This window comes from Tamandua tetradactyla, chromosome 15, assembly GCF_023851605.1.
Source record: "Tamandua tetradactyla isolate mTamTet1 chromosome 15, mTamTet1.pri, whole genome shotgun sequence".
NCBI lineage: Eukaryota > Metazoa > Chordata > Mammalia > Pilosa > Myrmecophagidae > Tamandua > Tamandua tetradactyla.
Window position 1 is genome coordinate 54,376,528 of NC_135341.1, and position 20,341 is coordinate 54,396,868.

The window sequence follows — 20,341 nt, forward strand, 5'->3', positions numbered from 1 at the left end:
ATAGAGTCCATGCAATCCTAATCAAAATCCCAGACTTCTTGGTAATAACTGACAAGTTGATTTTAAAATTTATATTTGTATGCAAAAAATCTAGAATAGCTATGAAGGAGTTGCACTATATTATTTCAAGAATTGCTTAAATCTACAGCAATCAACCTAGTGTGGTATTGGTGTAAGAGTAAAGTAAAAGATCAGTGACACACAATAGAGATCAGAAATAGACCCAAGTTTATATGATCAATTAATTTTCCATGAAATGATGAAAGTAGTTCAATGTGGAAAGGAAAATTTTTTTAACAAGTGTTCCTGAGACAATCAGATATTGATAGGAAAAAAATTTATCCTTGGCCCTTACCTCACACCATATACAGAAATTAAATTAAAGTGTATTATCGACCAACATATAAAAGCTAAAATTATACAACTTCTAAAAATTTTATGTTTGCATAATTATTTATATATTTGGTTTAAATATATCCTCTTCATCATCTTACATACTTTTTATTTGTCTTACTTTATTTGTGTTTTATTCTTTGCTCTCTTGTCTTCTTCTGGATTAGCTGGAAATTAAATTTTTTTTTAGTATTTTTTTCTCCCCTTTCCATGAATTTGAAATTTATATCTCCTTTGCCTATTCATTAAGTTATTATCCTAGAAAATGCAACATACATCCTTGTCTTATTGAAATCTAATGTTAAACCTTAGCTATGATTCCAACAATGTAAGAAGAAAGAACACTAACTCCATTTACCCTTGCTGAAGGTATTTTTTAAAAGACACCATATTTGTGGTGGTATTCAGTTTTAAAATATGACCCCCAGATTCCTTGATAGATCCCTTATCGAATGGTGGGATCTGTCTCCTTGCTTATAACTGGACTCTACCACTGCTTGGAAATGTGACAGAAGTGATGCTGTGGCAGTTCCCACACACAGGGTTTACATCTGGAATCTTGCACTTCCTGTCTTTCGAGATGCTTGCTCTTGAAATTCAGCTGCCACACTGAGGAAGCCCATCCTATATGCAGAGGCTAGGCAAAAATGTTCCAGTTGACAACCTAGCTGAGCTCTGTTGAAAGCTGGCATCAGTCACCAGTCATGTGAGCATAGATGCCTTTAAGATGACTGCAGCCCCAGCTCTGCCCAACTACAATTACATGAGAGACTCTGAGGAAGAATAGCTCATGTGGTCCCAGTTAAGTGCTATAACCATGAGAGATAACAATTATTTTATTGTTATTGTTTTAAGTCCCTAATTTTTAGGGTGATTTGTTATGTTAGAGTAGATAACTGAAACAGATTTTGGTAACTGGAATTGGGTGTTACCATTATAAAAACTTAAAGCCTGTGGCGTTGGATTTGGAATAAGACAGAGGAAGTTGGAAGGCCTCAAGAAGAGGGTTATTATAATTGTTTTGTTAGGCAAAAAAATATGACTGTTACTGCTTTTATTTAGAGATTAAGTATGGTTTAAGGTGATGTGTATGGCTGCCAAGCTGACAAGGGATGGACTGTGATGCTTAAGTTTATGTGTCAACTTGGCCAATTTTTGGTATCCATTTGTTTGGGCAAGCAAGCACTGTCTGATTGTTACTGTGAGGACATTTTATGGAATTAAATAATCAGTAAGTTGATTGCATTTATGGCTGACTACATCTACACTCAACTGAGGATATTGCCTTCAACAATGACAGAAGTCTCATCAAATCAGTTGAAGGCTTTAAAAGAAATGATTTTAGCAGTCAAAAGAAAGAGTTTCCATCTCTAATTCAGTCAACCAGCTTCTCCTGGGGAATTCATTGAAAACCTTAACTAGAGTTCCCAGATTGTGGCCTGCTCTACAGAATTTGTACTTGTCCTTCCCAATGGCCATGTGAGACGATTCTTATAAAGACCTCAAAATATTTAGATATATTTTGTTGGTTCCATTTCCCTAGAAAACCCTGAATAATACAATATATAAGTGATTTGCTCGATAGTTATCTCTTATATTACATTTTAAAATTTTGTGTTTTCGTTTTTGCCTCACATTCATATAAGTTCAGTTGTTCAAATTTGAGTAGAGCAACAGAACCTAGTCTCTAAACCTTGGTTAGAGATCCTTGGATCTGGTAACTATATCAAGGTGTGAAAACTTGTAGATCCCTCTCTAGAGGGTCAGAAACCTTTGTTCAGGCAGGAAAAGCTTGTGTCATTTTTGCATTCTTCATAATGCCACAGTGAAGAGATTAAAGATATTTAACCCTTAAAAAAAAAAAGATAACATTTACCCAACTGGATTTCAGAATTTCTATGGACCAGCAACTGCTATGTGTCTCCAACTTCACCACCTTTCAGATGAAAATGTCTAAATCAGTTCCCTATGCTTGTATCACAATTGTATATGATGTATACAGTGGTCGCTGGGCAGATCACTTGTCTTTGTTTGGTTTTTATTTTTTTAAATTTTTCCTGTTTTTTTTCTTTTGATTTTCACTTGTATTTTTAATTCACAAATCTTCATCTGTTGAGGAATTATTCCAGAAGCTGTACTCAAGAGACTGCCCCCAAACAGCCTCAACTTCCCCAGGACCTCACAAGATCCTGAACCTTAAGCCTGAGACTGATGCTATCTTGCAATGAGAATTTTGCAGGGGTGTTGAGAGTGAGTTTATTTTGCATATGGTAAGAATATAAATAATTTGTGGTCAGATTAGTTAAGGTTATTTGTGGTCCCCTTAAATAATTTGTGGTCAAATTATGAATTTTTGAAGTTTTAAAACATGCCCCCCCACCAATTACATGACTTTCCTCCCATCAATCCAGTTCTGATGGCATTAACAGAATAAAAGAAAAGTGATTCTGTGCCAGTTCATGGCCCCAAAACTATCAGCTTCTACTTCCTATCTACTTCCTTGGGACACTTGTTTTGGAACCCACTTCCACATGAGGAAGTCAAAGAGTATGTAGAGGCCATATGCAGGTTTTCTTACAACCCCAGCTGAGGTCGCAGTCAACAGCCAGCAACAAATGTTTGCACAACAAATGCTTCAATGTGCACACCTTGGACATGCTTGCTCCAGGTATGTGACTGTGTCTTTATGGGACACTCTCAGTAAGAATCACTTAGCTGAGCCCCATGAACCCACAGAACCATGAGAGAAGACAATAAACTGGTTGCAGTTATTTAATTCACTATTTTTGGGAATGATTTATTGCACAGTGTGGTAGTTAGATTCAGTTGTCAACTTGGCCAGGTGAGCATACCTAGTTTTGTTGCTGCAGACATGAGCCAATGGTATGTGAACCCCATCTGTTGCTGATTTACATCTGCAGTCAGCTAGGAGGCGTGCCTGCTGCAATGAAGGATGTTTGACTTAATTGGCTGGTGCTTAAATGAGAGACCACAACGTAGCACAGCCCAAGCAGCTTGGCATTCCTCATCTCAGCACTCGCAGCTCAGCCCAGGCCTTTGGAGATGCAGAAAGAAATCACCCTGGGGAAAGTTGGTGAAACCCAGGGACCTGGAGAAAAGGCCGGCAGAGACCATCCTGTGCCTTCCCACGTAAGAAAGAACCTCAGTGGAAAGTTAGCTGCCTTTCCTCTGAAGAACTAACAAAATAAATCCCCTTTTATTAAAAGCCAATCCGTTTCTGGTGTGTTGCATTCTGGCAGCTAGCAAACCAGAACACACAATGAAATGCAATGAAACATTTCCCAAAAGTAAATAAATCAAAGAGCTGTGTATTTTAATCAAATATATTTCTAAGTATAAAAATGTAATTTTTTTAATAGAAAGTCTATTTTGCTTTACCCACATATTTGCCATTTTTTAAATTCATCATTCCTTATTAAAACCCTGGGAATGTTGTTTTCTTTCTCAAAACAAACAAACAAACAAACAAAAACCAGCCTTTAGACATTCCTTAACATTTATCTGCTGGTGGAGCATTCACTCGGCTTTTGTCTGAAATGTCTTTATTTAGTCTTCAATCTTGAAAGATATTTTAATTAGGTGGAGATTTCTAACTTCAACCTTATTCTCTTTCTGCACCTTTCAGATATCTTGCTGTTATCTTCTGGCTTCTGATATTGATGTGGAAAAGTCAGCTACAGTCTATTGCATCTTGAAGGGTAAATTATCTTTTTGTTGTTGTTTTGGTAACTTTTTATTTTGAAACAGGTCCATCCATTTTTTCTGAACACTTGAGTGTAAGTTGAATACATTATGTTCCTTGGACACTTGATAGTCATGCACATTACCTAAGAACAAGGATATTCACTTATGAAGTCATTTTAACAGCAGTTACCAACACCAAGAAATTTAACATGGATATAAACAGTCTATATTCAAATTTTTTTCATATGTCCCAATAATGTCTCTTAGAGCCTTTTCTTCTCCCTTGGTAGTCCATCCAGGACCCCCCCCCCCCCCAATTCTATTTATCCAAATTTTCCAACAATCAAAGACTTGGCTAATGTGGCTAGACTCGGTTATAGGAATGAGGTCAGAAGTTACCAGTTTAGTGTCCATGGACATATCTGGTCACCCACGGAGTGGCCTAATGGTATGTGCATCGACTATCTGACTAGTGATGTGGATTTATTAATAATAAATGAAAAGTTTTCTGAACTGAAGGCCTAAGTTTATAATCCTGAATCTTAAGAGAGTGATTGGTCAAAAAGTCTTGGCTCAGTCACTTTCCGTATGATCTTGGGAGGATCTTTATACATTTTTCACCTGAGTTTCCTCATCAGTAAAGTGTTATCTTTTGTAGATTGGTAGCCCTATCAAATTAGATGTTTGCAAAAATAGAATTTTTTGTAAAAAGATTTTTTTTACAAAACAATTCTGAGTTCACATTTAAATCACAGAGGTGTATGAGTATTTTTCTGACTGAGAATCACTGTTTTACTGTTGGAAAGAAAGTTGTACCTGAGAGTAAATGCTCACTGACTGTGGAGAAGAAAAAAGAACTTATTTACAAACTTGCAAGAATAGGCATGCAAACAAAATATGGTGGCTGGCATGCCAAGCGATGGGAAGTAGCAACATTTATTCTCCTAGCCTAGCACACAGGTCCCTCTCCTTTCTCTGCTGAATGGATACTCCAGAGATTATAGCCTATCTGAGTAGTCTAACTAATTCAAATTTCACAAAAGTTCTTGTTTTTGAATATGTTTTATGTTCCTGTGACCCTGGTCCTTTACTTATTTAAACTTGTTCTTATTTGTATAGGATCTGGTGCCAATTTTAGGCTTATGTCAGAGGACCTCTCACTCCCAACCATGAGATTGGTCAGAGCTGGTTTTGCAAACCTTTTTTTAGTAAGTTTCGTTTCTCTCATTCCATGCTATTTTGCGTGAAAGCTAAACTTAATTCTATTCTTACAAATTCCTCCTCTTTCCTTTTAACGTTTTTAGTTTTCACATTCAAGTTTTTTTTTTTTTCAAACTTGCTAAGAGCTTTTTCACATTCTTCATCATAGGGATCTTCCTTTTTAAGAGGGTGTGTTGGTTTAAAGGATTTATGTACCTAGAAAAGCCATGTTTTAATACTAATCCCATTTTGTCAAGGCAGCCATTTCTTCTAATCCCTATTCAGTACTGTATGTTGGAAACTTTAATTAGATCACCTCCATGGAGATGTGACTCAATCAAGTGTGGGTATTAAACTTGATTAGGTGGAGACTTGTCTCCACCCATTCCAGGTGGGTCTTGATTAGTTTATTGGAATCCTTAAAAAGAGGAAGCATTTTGGAGAAGCTTCAAAACCAAGAAGTACAGAGTTTACCAGCCAGTGACTTTGGAGATTTTGAAAGAGTAGAGGAGGAGGACATGATGACATAGCCACGGAAGCAGAGAGTCTATCAGCTAGTGACCTTTGGAGCTGAAGAAGGAAAATGAACAGGAGGCCTAGAGAAGAAGCTAGAAGATGACACCATGTTTGCCATGTGCCTTTCAAGATGAGAGAGAAACCTTGACATGTCTGCCATGCGCCTTTCTACTTGAGAAACCCTGAACTTCACTGGCCTTCTTGAATCAAGATATCTTTCCCTGGATGCCTGAGATTGGACATTTCTATATATTAGTTTTAATTGGGACATTTTTATGGCCTTAGAACTGTAACTTATTAAATTTCCCTTTAAAAAAAGCCATTCCATTTCTGGTATATTGCATTTCTGCAGCTAGCAAACTAGATCAAGTGGTAGAAATTATTTTGCCTGTACTGAACAGGCATTTGCTTGGTTATAGCAGCCTCAGTGAGTCTCTCAGTTAACCCTAGGGTGCATGGGATAATGCAACATCCAAGAGCTGTGAGTACCCCAGCTACAATGATTAAAGACATTAAGATGGACAGTGCCACCCCTTTCCATTTCCCAAACCAGCTTTCTAACCATCCTGTTAGAGTGTTATCAATGCCTGAATTTTCCACTAATTCCTCAGATAAGGCCATTAAGCCTTGCAAAGCTCTAGTGATAGTACCATCTGGGCTGTATAACTGGGGATGACTATACAGCAGCTACCTCTGATCATAACACAAATACCTCTCTTTCCAGCTAGCACAATGTTCTAGTATGCTAGCTGCCAAAATGCAATATACCAGAAACGGAATGGCTTTTAAAAAGGTGAATTTATTAAGTTGCAAGTTTATAGTCTGTCATGGTCAGGTTCATGTGTCAACTTGGCCAAGTGGTGGTTGGGCAAGTACTGGCTTGTCTGTTGCAATGAGGACATTTCATAGAATTAAATCATGATCATGTCAGCTGCATCCACAGCTGATTCCATTTGTAATCAGCCAAAGGGGCGTGTCTTCTGCAATGATTGATGCTTAATCTAATCACTGAAAGCCTTATAAGGAGGATTCAGAAGAGACAGGCTCTTCCTGTTTTGGCTGGTGAGCCTCTCCTGTGGAGTTCGTCCAGACCCTCCATCGGAATTGTCGGCTTCACACCCTACTCTGCGGAGTTTGGACTCTGTGTTCCCGCGGTCATGTGAGACACTTTTATAAATTTTATATTTGTGAGTGTTCCCTGTTGATTCTGTTTCTCTAGAGAACCCTAACTAATACATCTTGGTACCAGGAGTGGTTCTTAAGAACAGAATCTTAAAAATGGGTTTTTATGCATGGTTTTCTACTCTGATTGGACTCGAAGCCACTAAGGACCCTGGATCCCATAATCAGAGTGACACTCCCAGTCCATGGAGTGAGTTGGCAAAAGAGGTGGTCAAAATATCACTATTCGAGTCTCCCAATATTCACTTGTATGAAGCCAGGCTCTGCGGGATAATGTTTTTGACACCTTTACAGAGTTTTGTAGGAATAAGAGGTATAGAGATGTTGGTTGGTTGTTGTTAGATACACTGGCTACATTAAGGGGTGAAAGGGATGGGCTTAAGTCTTCAAACGAGAAGCTTAAGTGCTGTCTGAAAGATGGAGGTGTTTCTACGAGTGTCCTGAAGGAAAATCTTATTTCCTGTAGCCATAGACTTGAGATCTCTGAAAATCAGACTCAGAATCTTATTGTTAGAGTAGCAACTTTACAATGTAAACTGAAATCTCAATCTTGCATGGTGTCTACCGTTAAAGGGAGGGCATTGATTGGAAAGGAGTACGACCCTGAAAAATGGGATGATGACATATGGATTGATAATGATGTTGGGGGTAAAGTTGAAACCCTAGATCATGCTGAGTCTTCTCTAGATAACCCTGTAATAGTTTGCCCTGTGGACATAACCCCCCAACCTCTAGCCTGCCTTGAAGAGTTGGCCACCCAACCCCCTCCTGAAGGGATTAGCCCTAGAGTGATTAATCCTGTCTCACCAGATGAAACTGCAAACAAAGGCCCTGAAGCACATGGCTAGGAAGATATTTCTAATTCTTTTCATGACCCCCCCCCACCCTTCATTTTCTTCAGACCTATAACTAGACAAAAGTCCCAACAGGCCCCTAAAGGTGAGGTACAAAGTATCACACATGAGGAGGTACGTTATACTCCAAAACAACTGTGTGAGTTTTCCAATTTATATAGACAGATATCAGGGGAATATGTGTGGCAATGGATTTTAAGAGTGTGGGATAATGGTGGGAGGAATATAAGGCTGGATCAGGCTGAATTTATTGATATGGGCCCACTAAGCAGAGATTCTGCATTCGATGTTATAGCTCAAGTGGTTAGAAAAGGTATTAACAGTTTGTTTGGATAGTTGGTTGAAACATGGATCAAAAGGTGGCCAACATTACCTGAGGTTGAAATGCCAGAACTGCCCTGGTATAATGTAGATGGGTGGATCCAGAGGCTTAGAGAGATTGGAATGTTAAGTGGATTTATCATGCAAAGCCTGCTCTTACACTCCAGGAATGTCCGGAGGATGCACCTTTTCCCAGACCAGTGAGAAATAAATTTGTGAGACTAGCACCAGAATCCCTGAATAGTTACACTTCTCTGTAAGTCAGACATTACTGTAGAAACTGCTGTCAGTAAGCTGGAATCTTTAAACACAATGGGGATGACAGGATCCCAAGTTGGCAGAAGCCAGGTGGCAGCACTTAATCGTCAAAGACAGGGTAGATGTGGCTATTATAATAGACAGCAAACTCAAAGCACGCGTCAAAATTATATGACATGCAGAGATTTGTGGCATTGGCTAGTAAATCATGGGGTACCTAGAAATACAATAGAAGGGCAGTCTACTAAATTCTTGTTCAAGCTGTATAAACAAGAGTTCTAGGTCAAGTGAACAGAAGTCTAACCTGAATTACAAAAACACAGAGTCACAGTCCCTTAATCAATTTCCAGACTTGAAACAGTTTACAGACCCAGAGCCCCTTGAATGAAGGGGAGGCAAGGTCCCTTTGGGGGAGAACCCTGTTACACTGCCACAAATTTATACTGTTAATCTTCCTCCAAGCCTTCCCCAAGGAGACCAATGGCCTTTTACCAGGGTAACTGTGCACTGGGGAAAAGGAAATGATCAGATATTTCTGGGATTATTAGACACTGGTTCAGAAGTGACAATAATTCCAGGGAACCCCAAACATCACTCTGGTCCACCAGTCAAAGTGGGGGCTTATGGAGGCCAGGTGATCAATGGAATTTTAGGTCAGGTCCATCTCACAGTGGGTTCAGTGGGCCCCTGGACCCATTCTGTAGTTACTTCCCCAGTTCCAGAATGTATAATTGGTATAGACATACTGTGCAACTGGCAGAATCCCCACATTGGCTCTCTAACTCGTGCAGTGAGGGCTATTTTGGTGAGAAAGTCCAGGTGGAAGCCATTAGAACTTCCCCTACCTAACAAAATAGTAAATCAGAAGCAATACCATATTCCTGGAGGGATTGCAGATATTACTGCCACTCTTAATGACTTGAAGGATGCAGGGATGGTGAGTCCCACCACATCCCCATTCAACTTTCCTATTTTTCCTGTGCAAAAAAAGAGATGGGTCTTGGAGAATGACAGTGGATTATCGTAAGCTCAACCAGGTGGTAACTCCAATTGCAGCTGCTGTTCCAGATGTGGTATCATTGCTTGAGCAAATCAATACATCCCCTGGTACCTGGTATGCAGCTATTGATCTGGCAAATGCTTTTTTCTCAATAGCTATTAGTAAGGACCACCAAAAACAGTTTGCTTTCAGCTGGCAAGGTCAGCAACATACTTTCGCTGTCCTACCTCAGGGGTATATCAACTCTCCAGCCCTATGTCATAATCTCGTCCGCAGAGACCTTGATCGTTTCTCCCTCCCATGAGACATCACACTGGTCCATTATATTGATGATATCATGTTGATTGGACCTACTGAGCAAGAAGTAGCAACTACTCTAGATTTACTGGTAAGGCATTTGCGTGTCAGATGGGAGATAAATCCAACAAAAATACAGGGGCCTTCCACCTCAGTGAAATTTCTAGGTATCCAGTGGTATGGGGCATGTTGAGATATCCCTTCTTAGGTGAAGGATAAGTTGCTGCATCCGGCCCCTCCTATGACCAAAAAAGAGGCATAATGCCTAGTTGGCCTTTTTGGATTTTGGCAAAAAACATATTCCTCATTTCGGTGTGTTACTCTGGCTCATTTATTAAGTGACCAGAAAAACTGCTAATTTTGAGTGGGGACCTGACCAAGAGCCTGGACCTCTGCGACAGGTCCAGGCTGCTGTACAACCTGCTCTGCCACTTGGGCCATATGATCCAGCAGATCCAATGGTGCTGGAAGTGTCAGTGGCAATTAGAGATGCTGTCTGGAGCCTTTGGCAGGTCCCTATAGAATCACAACGCAGACCCTTAGGATTTTGGAGCAAAGCCTTACCATCTGTTGCAGATAACTACTCTCCTTTTGAGAAACAGCTTTTGGCCTGCTACTGGGCCTTAGTAGAGACTGAACACTTAACCATGGGCCACCAAGTTATCATGCGACCTGAGTTGCCTATCACGAGCTGGGTGTTGTCTGACCCACCAAGCCATAAAGTTGGGCGTGTGCAGCAGCACTCTATTGTAAAATGGAAATGGTATATACGAGATAGAGCCAGAGCAGGTCCTGAAGGCACAAGTAAGTTACATGAAGAAGTGGCCCAAATGCCCATGGTTTCCACTCCTGCCACATTACCTTCTCTTTCCCAGACCAGAGCTATTGCCTCTGGGGGAGTTCCTTATAGTGAATTGACTGAGGAAGAGAAAACTCTGGCCTGGTTTACAGATGGTTCAGCACAATATGCAGGTTCCACCCGAAAGTGGACAGCTGCAGCATTACAACCCCTTTCTGGGGTGTCCTTGAAGGACAATGGTGAGGGGAAATCCTCCCAGTGGGCAGAACTTCGAGTAGTGCACCTGGTTGTTCATTTTGCTTGGAAGGAAAACTGGCCAGAGGTGCATTTGTATACTGACTCATGAGCTGTTGCTAATGGTTTGGCTGGGTTGTCAGGGACTTGGAAAGACCATAATTGGAAAATTGGTGACAAAGAGGTCTGGGGAAGAAGTATGTGGATAGACATTTCTGAGTGGGCTAAAAACATGAAGATATTTGTGTTCCATGTGAATGCACACCAGAGGGTGACTTCAGCAGAGGAAGATTTTAATAATGAAGTGGATAAGAAGACTCGTTCTGTAGATACCAGTCAGCCTTTTTCCCCAGCAATTCCTGTCATTGCCCAGTGGGCTCATGAACAAAGTGGTCATGGTGGTAGGGATGGAGGTTATGCATGCATGGGCTCAGCAACATGGACTTCCACTTACCAAGGCTGACCTGGCTACAGCCACTGCTGAGTGCCCAATCTGCCAGCAGCAGAGACCCACACTCAGCCCCTGATATGGCAGTATTCCCCAAGGTGACCAGCCAGCTACATGGCAGCAGCTTGATTACATTGGACCACTCCCTTCATGGAAGGGGCAGTAATTTGTTCTAACTGGAATAGACACATACTCTGGATATGGGTTTGCTTTCCCCGCATGCAATGCTTCTGCCAAAACTACCATCCATGGGCTTACAGAATGCCTTATCCATCGTCATGGTATTCCACATAGCATTGCTTCTCATCAAGGAACACACTTCACAGCAAATGAAGTGCAGGAATGGGCACATATTCATGGAATTCTTTGGTCTTACCATGTTCCCCATCATCCAGAAGCAGCTGGATTGATAGAACGGTAGAATGGCCTTTTGAAAACTCAATTACGGTGCCAACTAGGTGGCAATATCTTGAAAGGCTGGGGTAATGTTCTCCAGGAAGCTGTGTATGCTCTGAATCAGCATCCACTGTATGGTGCTGTTTCTCCCATAGCCAGGATCCATGGGCCCAGGAACCAAGGGGTGGAAATGGGAGTGGTACCACTCACTATTACCTCTAATGATCCACTAGGAAAATTTTTGCTTCCTGTCCCTGCGACCCTGAGCTCTGCTGGTGTACAGGTTTTAGTTCCAAAATGGGGAGTGCTTCCTCCAGGAGAAACAACAATGATTCCACTGAACTGGAAGTTAAGACTGCCACCTGGTCACTTTGGGCTATTTATGCCACTGGATCAACAAGCCAAGAAGGGGATTACATTATTGTCTGGGGTAAATGACCCTGACTATCAGGAGGAAGTAGGACTGCAACTATATAATGGAGGTAAAGAATAGTTTTCTTGCAATATAGGAGATCCCCTACGGCATCTTTTAGTACTACCATGCCCTGTGATTAAAATCAATGGAAAACTGCAACAACGCAATCCAGGACTAATGGCTCTGAAACTTCAGGAATGAAGGTTTGGGTCACCCCACCAGACAAAGAACCACTGCCAGCTGAAGTGCTTGCTGAGGGTAAAGGGAACATGGAATGGGTAGTGGAAGAAGGTAGTGATAAATATGAACTTCAACTATGTGATCAGTTACAGAAACAAGGAATGCAATGCTGTTTTGTTCCTGTTATACTATTTAAGTTGTCAGATATCAAGTTTAAGAATGAATATTACCCAAGGATTTGCACCCTATTCTGGAGAGATTTAATGTGTTTCCAGTTATGCAGGACAGTTGAGTATTGTTAGATGAAAGAAAAAAAAGTGTGTTTTATTGTTTTTCATTTAGAAATTAGGTATGGTTTAAAGTGGTATGTATAGTTGCCAAGTTGACAAGAGGTGGACTGTCATGGTCAGGTTCATGTGTCAACTTGGCCAAGTATTGGTTGGGCAGGTACTGGCTTGTCTGTTGGGATGAGGACATTTCATAGAATTAAATCATGATCATGTCAGCTGCATCCACAGTTGATTCCATTTGTAACCAGCCAAAGGGGTGTGTCTTCTGCAATGAGTGATGCTTAATCTCATCATTGAAAGTCTTATAAGGAGAATTCAGAAGAGACAGGCGCTTCCTGTTTTGGCTGGTGAGCCTCTCCTGTGGAGTTCATCCAGAACCCCCATCAGAATTGTTGGCTTCACAGCCTACTCTGCGGATTTTGGACTCTGCGTTCCTGCGGTTACGTGAGACACTTTTATAAATTTTATATTCATGAATGTTTTCCTGTTGATTCTGTTTCTCTAGAGAACCCTAACTAATACACAGTTCTAAGGCCAAAAAAAAAAAAAAAGTCCCAATTGCAATAAATCTATAAAAATGTTCAAATCAAGGCACCAAAAAAGGATTACCTTCACTCAAGAAAGGCTGATGTCGTTCAGGGTTTCTCTCTTAACTAGAAAGTCACATGGCAAACATGGTGACATCTACTAGTTTTCTCTCATGGCTTCTTCTTTCATGAAGCTCCCCTAGGGGGATTCATCTCTGAATGTCTCTGGCTGTGTGTGCTCTGTGGTTCTCCTGGCCCTGTTGTCATTCTCAAGCTTTCTCCAAAATGCTTCTTTTAAAGGATTCCAGCAAACTAATCAAAACCCACCTAGAATGAGTAGAGTCGCATCTCCCTCCAATCCAAAGGTTAATACCCACAATTGGGTGAGTCACATCTCCATGGAGATAACCTAATCAAGCTTCCAACCTACAGTGCTGAATAGGGATTAAAAGGAGTTTGCTCCCACAAGATTGGATCAGGATTAAAACATGGCTTTTCTAGGGTACATAATCCTTTCAAAACCACACACTCCATACCTAGGGCCATCCTATTTTCCCATATCATTCAGCTAGTAGCATCTGGCTGTTCTGTGATGCCTTTCATTGCATCTCTGATGTGGTTGATGACTCTTTACTAATTATAATATATACAATTAATCCAATCCACATTTTTATTAATTGTGACCCACCAAAATAGTGATGACTCAAATCCTGGAGCTATATGATTTCTAGCTGAAAACTCATCTAAGATTCCCCGTGGTACTCCCATGCTGTGTAAATAGATTCAGTCATCAAAAGAACCAAGTGGGTTTAATGGGCTTCTTTCCTTTTTTTCCCCTAGATTTCATCTCCTCTTCTTTTTCAAGTGCCAGGGTAAATGGAATAGCCAATTGAACCAGAGCATAGGTCCCTCTCCACTTCTTAGGTAATAGCTGGGAGAGTGTCCTTTTACAAAACCACCAAGGTCTGCTTGGGGTATGATTAAATTGGAGAAACTGCCAATACTATCCTCAGTCACATCCTACACGTGGGTACACAAGGCCATGGTCCTAAGATCCTGGAGCTCTTTTCCCCATCTAGAAAGACAGGCAGAGTGGTTTGGGAACTGGTATGGCTCTGGTGTTTCTTCTCCTGACTGGAGGGAAAGAAAGAACAACATACTACAACCTTCTCTAACAGTAGTATTCTCAAAAAGGAGTACCATGTATTTGAACTGATCTTCATGTTTCTCCATATCCACTGGAAAGGGCATGACAAGGGCAGTGGGTTGCCCTGTTCCACAAGCATAACAGTTGCTTTTTAGGCTCTGGACTGTATATTTAATCCATCTATCCAGCCATTTGTATCTCCATACCCTGTCTCTATCTCCTTGGTTTGTTTCAAATATTTTGCTTTGAGTACCTTGACAACTGTGGGATCACTTTGAATTGTGGAATTTAGCCCCCAGTTGGATCTCCTTGGGTGCTACAGAAGAGCTAACTGGAGAGGGAATTGTGGGTGTCGGGAAGAGTACTTGTATCCTGAGCTTTCCCCGAGGGTCTTTTCCAGGAATGTCTACCTCCATCCCATTTATTCTAACCACAGCATTTCTGTGCCCCCCCACCCCTGGACATTTATCTGCTTTCTTGATGATTATCACCACTAGGCTACACTGAAGATCTTTGTAATTTGATGGAGTGGTTCCTTTATAAAAGTTTATTTTGTCCTTTAATGGCCTCCAGGTCTGTGAAATTAATCCCATGTTCACCGTCCACCCTTGAAACTGGGTAGTCCACTGTATATCATCCCTGAAGGAGCAAGGAGAGCCTTGACTGTAATCCCCCTACTGGTTCTGGATACAGATACTTGTTTTCTCCTCTTACTTGCCATTGATTCCCCAAGTCTCCACAATTTATTACTTGGTGAGCATAAAACTGTACAGTTTGGAACTCTAAACCTTTGGTTACATTCACCACCAATCTGATGGGGTTGTTGCATCCTGAATTTGGAACATGATAGCTAGTATAACTATTTTCATTTTTAAATTGAGCCTTAAATCTCTCATCTGTCTTCCTTGGTAAGACTTTCTGACCAGGGTCATTATTAACTATGTGAGATTAAAATATAAAATTCAGACCCCACCCCCCTTTTTCTTTCCCTTCTAGCTATTGTCTCCTTAAAGTAATCTTTAAAGGGTCTGAAGTTGGAGTTATTTCCCAGGAATCGAATTATGTTGTTGGATACTAATCGTCCAGCTCAGGTACCGGTCCTTTCACTCGGGAGTAGTGTGTCCAGCCTTTCTCTACCATCTGGATGGCCGTGTCAGTTATCAACAGAACTTAGTAGGGTCTTTCCCCGGCCAGTTGGAGTTTGGACTCTTTCTACAATTTGATTAGGACCCAACTGCTTGGTTGGTGTCAATGGACAGCAAATTCATGAGGCAGGGTCTGGGCCAGCAAGCCACGGTGTCTGAGGGATGACAGAGAGGAGGACAAAGCCAGTATATAATTCTTAGGAAAGAGGTCCTTTGAACCTAAGGAAGGGAGATCTCTAGTTTTCCTAGGAAAAGGCAAGCCAAAGAGCATCTCATAGGGGGAGAGCCTTAATACTTTTCTAGGGGCAATTCTAATTCTTAGCAGAGCTATGGGTACACACTTAGTCCACAGTAACTTGGTTTCTAAGACTAGTTTAGAAAGATGTTTCTTTAAGGTCTGATTCATTCTTTCTACCCTTCCTGAGGATGGCAGATGCCAGGGTGTGTGGAAATCCCATGCAACACTTAAGCTTCGAATACCTTGCAGCACACAGGAGGGAAAGTGGTTACCATTGTCGGAATCGATATTTTCTACCAACCCATAGTGGGGAACAATTTATTCAAGGATAATCTTGGAAGATCCTGATGCCAGGGCAGAGGCTAGAGGATATGCCTCCAACCACCCTGTTAGATGGTCTTCAAGAACCAGAATATATTTTAGTTGTCCTACTGGAGGCATTTTGGTGTAATCAACTTGAGTACTCTGAAAAGGTCTAAGGCCTGGTTCCCTTCTGCCTTGAACTTGTTTCCTTAAAACCTTTTTATTGACTTTTTGGCAAATTATGTATCATCCACATATTTGTTCAGCTACAGTGTAGATGTCCACACACCCAAAATATTTAATAACCAGATGTCATGGTTAGGGACAGGTGTCAACTTGGCCAAGTTGTGGTACCTGTTCATCTGATTGGGCAAGTGCTGGCCTGTCTGTTGCAATGAGGACATTTCATAGGATTAGGTCATGATCACGTCAGCTACATCCACAGCTGATTCCATTTGTAATCAGCCAAAGGGGAGTGTCTTCTGCAATTAGTGATGCTAAATCCAATCATGGGAAGCCTTTTAAGGAGGACTCAGAGGAGACAGATTGCATTCCTGCTTTGGCTGGTGAGCCTCTCCTGTGGAGTTCATCCAGGCCATCCATTGGAGTCATCGGCTTCGGAGCCTGCCCTGTGGATTTTGGACTCTGCGTTCCTACGGTCACGTGAGACACTTTCATAAATTTTATATTTGCAAGTGTTCCCTGTTGATTCTGTTTCTCTAGAGAACCCTAACTAATACACCAGATCACACATGTCCTGTACTCCCTAGTGACTTCCTTGATGTAAGACTGCTAATATTTCCCTCATTACTTGTTTATTCAACATCTGTCTGCCATCTGGGAGGACCGATCTCTCCTGATTATCTGAGTTTGATCCCAATTGTTCAGCTCTTTCATTTCCTTCTCAGAGAATATGGGGACTTCTACTTCTTTGGGAATGGAGGGTATAAGAACTATTAACCTTGACAAGGGACAAAGGGAAGCTTCCTTATCCTTTTCATCTGCGAACCTATTGCCCTTCATCTCAAAGGTATGGCCTTTCTGGTGTCCGTTTATGTGTACCACCAATATTTCCCTTGGTAAGAGTAGTTAAGTTAATACTTGTTTTATTAATTCCCCATGGACCAATCCCTTCCCAAACTGTGAGGGAGCTACTGGAGAAACTGATCCTCTTTAATATATGGTTTACAGAAGATCGAGCTGCCTGAGTGTCTATGAAAAATGTAATTTCTTCCTGATATGGGCCCACCTTCAGATTTTCTAAAGGCTCTTAGTGGGACCTTCAGACGAGGAGCCACTGACCACCCCCTAGTCTTCAAAATTTATCACTGGTATCACTTGACCTTCTTTCTTTAAACTCGGGCACTCCCTTTTGAAATGACCAGGTTTCCCACAGTGATAACAACTTGCCAGGTCCTGTACCCACCTCGCACATTTATCCCATCTGGCCCAGACTGTTTCTCTATCTCACTTCTGCCTCTCTCCTCCCTGCTTTGTCTTGAATCTCTTCTTGGCCATGTGGTTAACCAGGCTCATCATGACTTTAGCTTTTTGCTTCTGCTTTTCCTCTTCCCTTCTCACAAACACTTTCTGAGACTCTGTCAGTAACTCTTGTAGTATTTTATCTACCCAACCATCTATTTTCTGGATCTTTTTCTGAATGTCAGGCCAAGATCCCTTTACATAACTGACCTTTAGCATTCCTTGGGCCACAGGACTATCAGGGCTCAGTCCTGGTATTTCCTTATCTGGTCTCTCAACCGTTGCAGGTAAGCAAAGGGAATCTCATCTTTTTCTTGAGTCACCTCAAATGTCCTATTTAAGTTCTGAGATTTGGGTACAGCCAGTTTTATCCCCTGTATAATGATATCTCTAAGATCCTTCATCTATGCTCTACTTTTTTGGTTATTATTATCTTACCTGTGATCTATATTGGGGAATTTTTGCTTTGCTGCCATCACCCCATGTCCAGGTAGGTGCTGCCTCTCTCATTCCTTCATAGTCACCCCCTCACCATTCCCCTTTCCTATTCAGTAAATAGGATATTTAGGATGGACGTAAGTTCAGGCCAGCTATATAAACTGGGGCTTAAAAATTGATCTGGTCATTCAGCTAGCCCACTAGATCATTCGTTAATAATCCATCTCCTTCTTGCCATTCCTTACTTCTGTCCTGGTCAATGGGGCATTTACATAACTGATTTCCCCTGGTCCAATAGGTGCTTCTCTCAGAGGGCAGAGGGACTCAGTGCGTCTACGTTCTCTCACCCTTTTTCCTCAAGCGACTCTGGAAATGGAAAATTTGTGTTTTTCGTACACTGTTCCAATTCCTTCCTCAATTGTTGGGTTGTAACAGGTGGAGCAGTTGGCCCCAAGCGGCCCTCCGGTTCTTCCGGACGTGGGTTGATTCCATTGGGTCTTCCAGGTCCAACAGTCCCTGCCCTGGGGGAGAAGCACAGGGCGGTGGAAGACTCTATAAAGAATCCCAGGCTTTAGTCTCTAGGTCTGGAGTTTTCATCTTTACAGGATAGAGAGTAGTCCCCCTTTCCTTTAGCCAATACATAGCATAATCAGACTCCTCTGTGGAGAAGCATTATGTCGGCACAGGGCCAATCATCATCTGCCCTGTATTTTGGTCAGAAAAAATTGGGCAGCAAAATGCTTTCTTCTGTAGAAGTGTGACAATATTTAATCATTTCTTTTTTGTCCTTTCTCTTGGTCTGATCACTATCGGTAATATTGTAACATTCTTCCTAATGGGTGATCCAGGGGAATGTTCCCAGGGGACTTTATAGGCAACTCCTTCCCTATTTCCCTGGCTGGCCAACTGCCTCTATTGCCCATTCTGAGTCTTGTCTGGGTTTCCTTCTCTCAGCTCCATTTCACCTTGTCTGTCTCAGTCCCTTTCCCTCGCAGGAGAACGGAACTGTGGATTGGGACTTCACACTCACTTCGTGTAGTATGTTACACATCTCATGCACAAACACTCAACATCAGATCATCAGAATTTTCCAACCACAAAAGCAATAACATCATCTTTTCTTCTTACCTTGGTCCATGCACAGAGTTGTCCGGTATCTGAGGCAGATATTTCCTTCCCCTTTTCTTGTTCACAATTGGCAGATCTAAGCATCTGGTCTCAGGTACTCCTGGCTGTTAGAAGTGGACCTCCAATGGTAGAGTCCAAGACTGCTCAATCAGCGGGGTGTGCCTTCATCCACCCCAGGGGTCCCCCTCAAAGCTTCGGATCCCGGATGAGCCCCAAAGTTGCTGGAAAGAAAGCTGTACTGAAAGATGAATTCTCACCCGATTGTGAAGAAGGAAACAATTTATTCACGATCTTGCAAGAACAGGTGCACAACTGAAATATGGTGGCTGGCCTGCCAAGCAATGGGAAGCAGCATTTATTCCCTAAACCTAGCAAGCAGGTCCCTCCCCTGTTCTCCACTGATTGGATGCTCCAAAGGTTACAGCCTATCCAAGTAGTCTAATTCAAATTTCCTGCTGTAAGTTCCCGCTTTTGAATATTTTTTACACTCCAGTGACCCTGGTTATTTGCTTGTTTAAACTTGTCCTTATCAATGTAAGCTCTGGCGCCAATTTTAGACTTACATCAGAGGCCCTCTCCCTCCCCTGCCCAGGAGATCGGTTTGAGCTGGTTTTGCAATCCTTTGTTTGGTAAGTTTTGTTCCTCCCATTCCACTGCCATTTTGTGTGAAAGCTAAAGTTAATTCTTTTCTTAGGCTGTTCAGGTTTGATCTATGTATTAAGGCACTCAAAGTGTTGAGTGAGACAGGAGCAGATAAACTAGTGCTCAGCATCTAGACCGTACTCTAATGCAAATGGACTCGAAACAAAGTGAAGGCGTGAGGTCCAAGGCCTTGAAGTGCTCTCCAGCAGGGATTCCGCCCGCCCAGCACCAGCAGTAAAACCTCAGTTACTCTGTTCCGCGGGCGGAACCGAACAGTGCCTGCCTCTCTTCTCCTCTTTCACCTCCCTCGGCGCTTCAATACTACGTCCCCAACTTGGGCTCCTGAGGGAGATTCTTCAGGCCTTCCCTGGAGTATAACTGTTACTGTGGCCTTTTGCCATGGTCTGAAGCTCCAAGGTCAGGAGGTTGCCAGCAGTCACGGCAACCGACACTCTAGTATAATTGAGGCTCGCTACCCTGATCGCTACCATCCAGCTACTGGGGAAAACTTTCCCGGTGAGCAATGATTGGCTTGAACTCATGCCAATCAAGATTTTCCGCCCAACAGGCCTTCCAGTTCCCCTGCAGAGCGAAGGCAAAACGCAAAGACTACCGGGAAAAATCACAGGGGCGCACAGCATGTCCGGAAGTGACATTTTGTCCTGCTTCCTCCGATGCGGCCCAATGAGCTCTCTCTTGCCACAAGAAATTTAGTACTCTTTTCCACCCAAGGCGGGAAGAAGATTCTGATAGGTTGTTTAGTCAGGGTTAGAGAGACTCACGGGTGCCCAGTCCAAGCACCT

At 42.0% G+C, this 20,341-nt stretch overlaps 1 long non-coding RNA gene across 2 annotated transcripts; it reads right to left on the reverse strand.

The window, feature by feature from the left end:
• Positions 1–436: 436 nt before the first annotated feature.
• On the reverse strand, positions 437–20,175 carry LOC143657459 (uncharacterized). 2 transcript variants are annotated; one of them, XR_013162857.1, is made up of 3 exons: positions 18,897–20,174; positions 18,116–18,289; positions 437–4,241 (listed from the first exon to the last, which is right to left on the reverse strand). It is a non-coding gene; the product is annotated as an uncharacterized LOC143657459 (long non-coding RNA). The 2 variants fall into 2 exon arrangements; XR_013162858.1 differs by lacking the exon at positions 437–4,241 and adding an exon at positions 14,726–16,501 and having other exon boundaries at positions 18,897–20,175.
• Between the last annotated feature and the right edge of the window lie 166 nt (positions 20,176–20,341).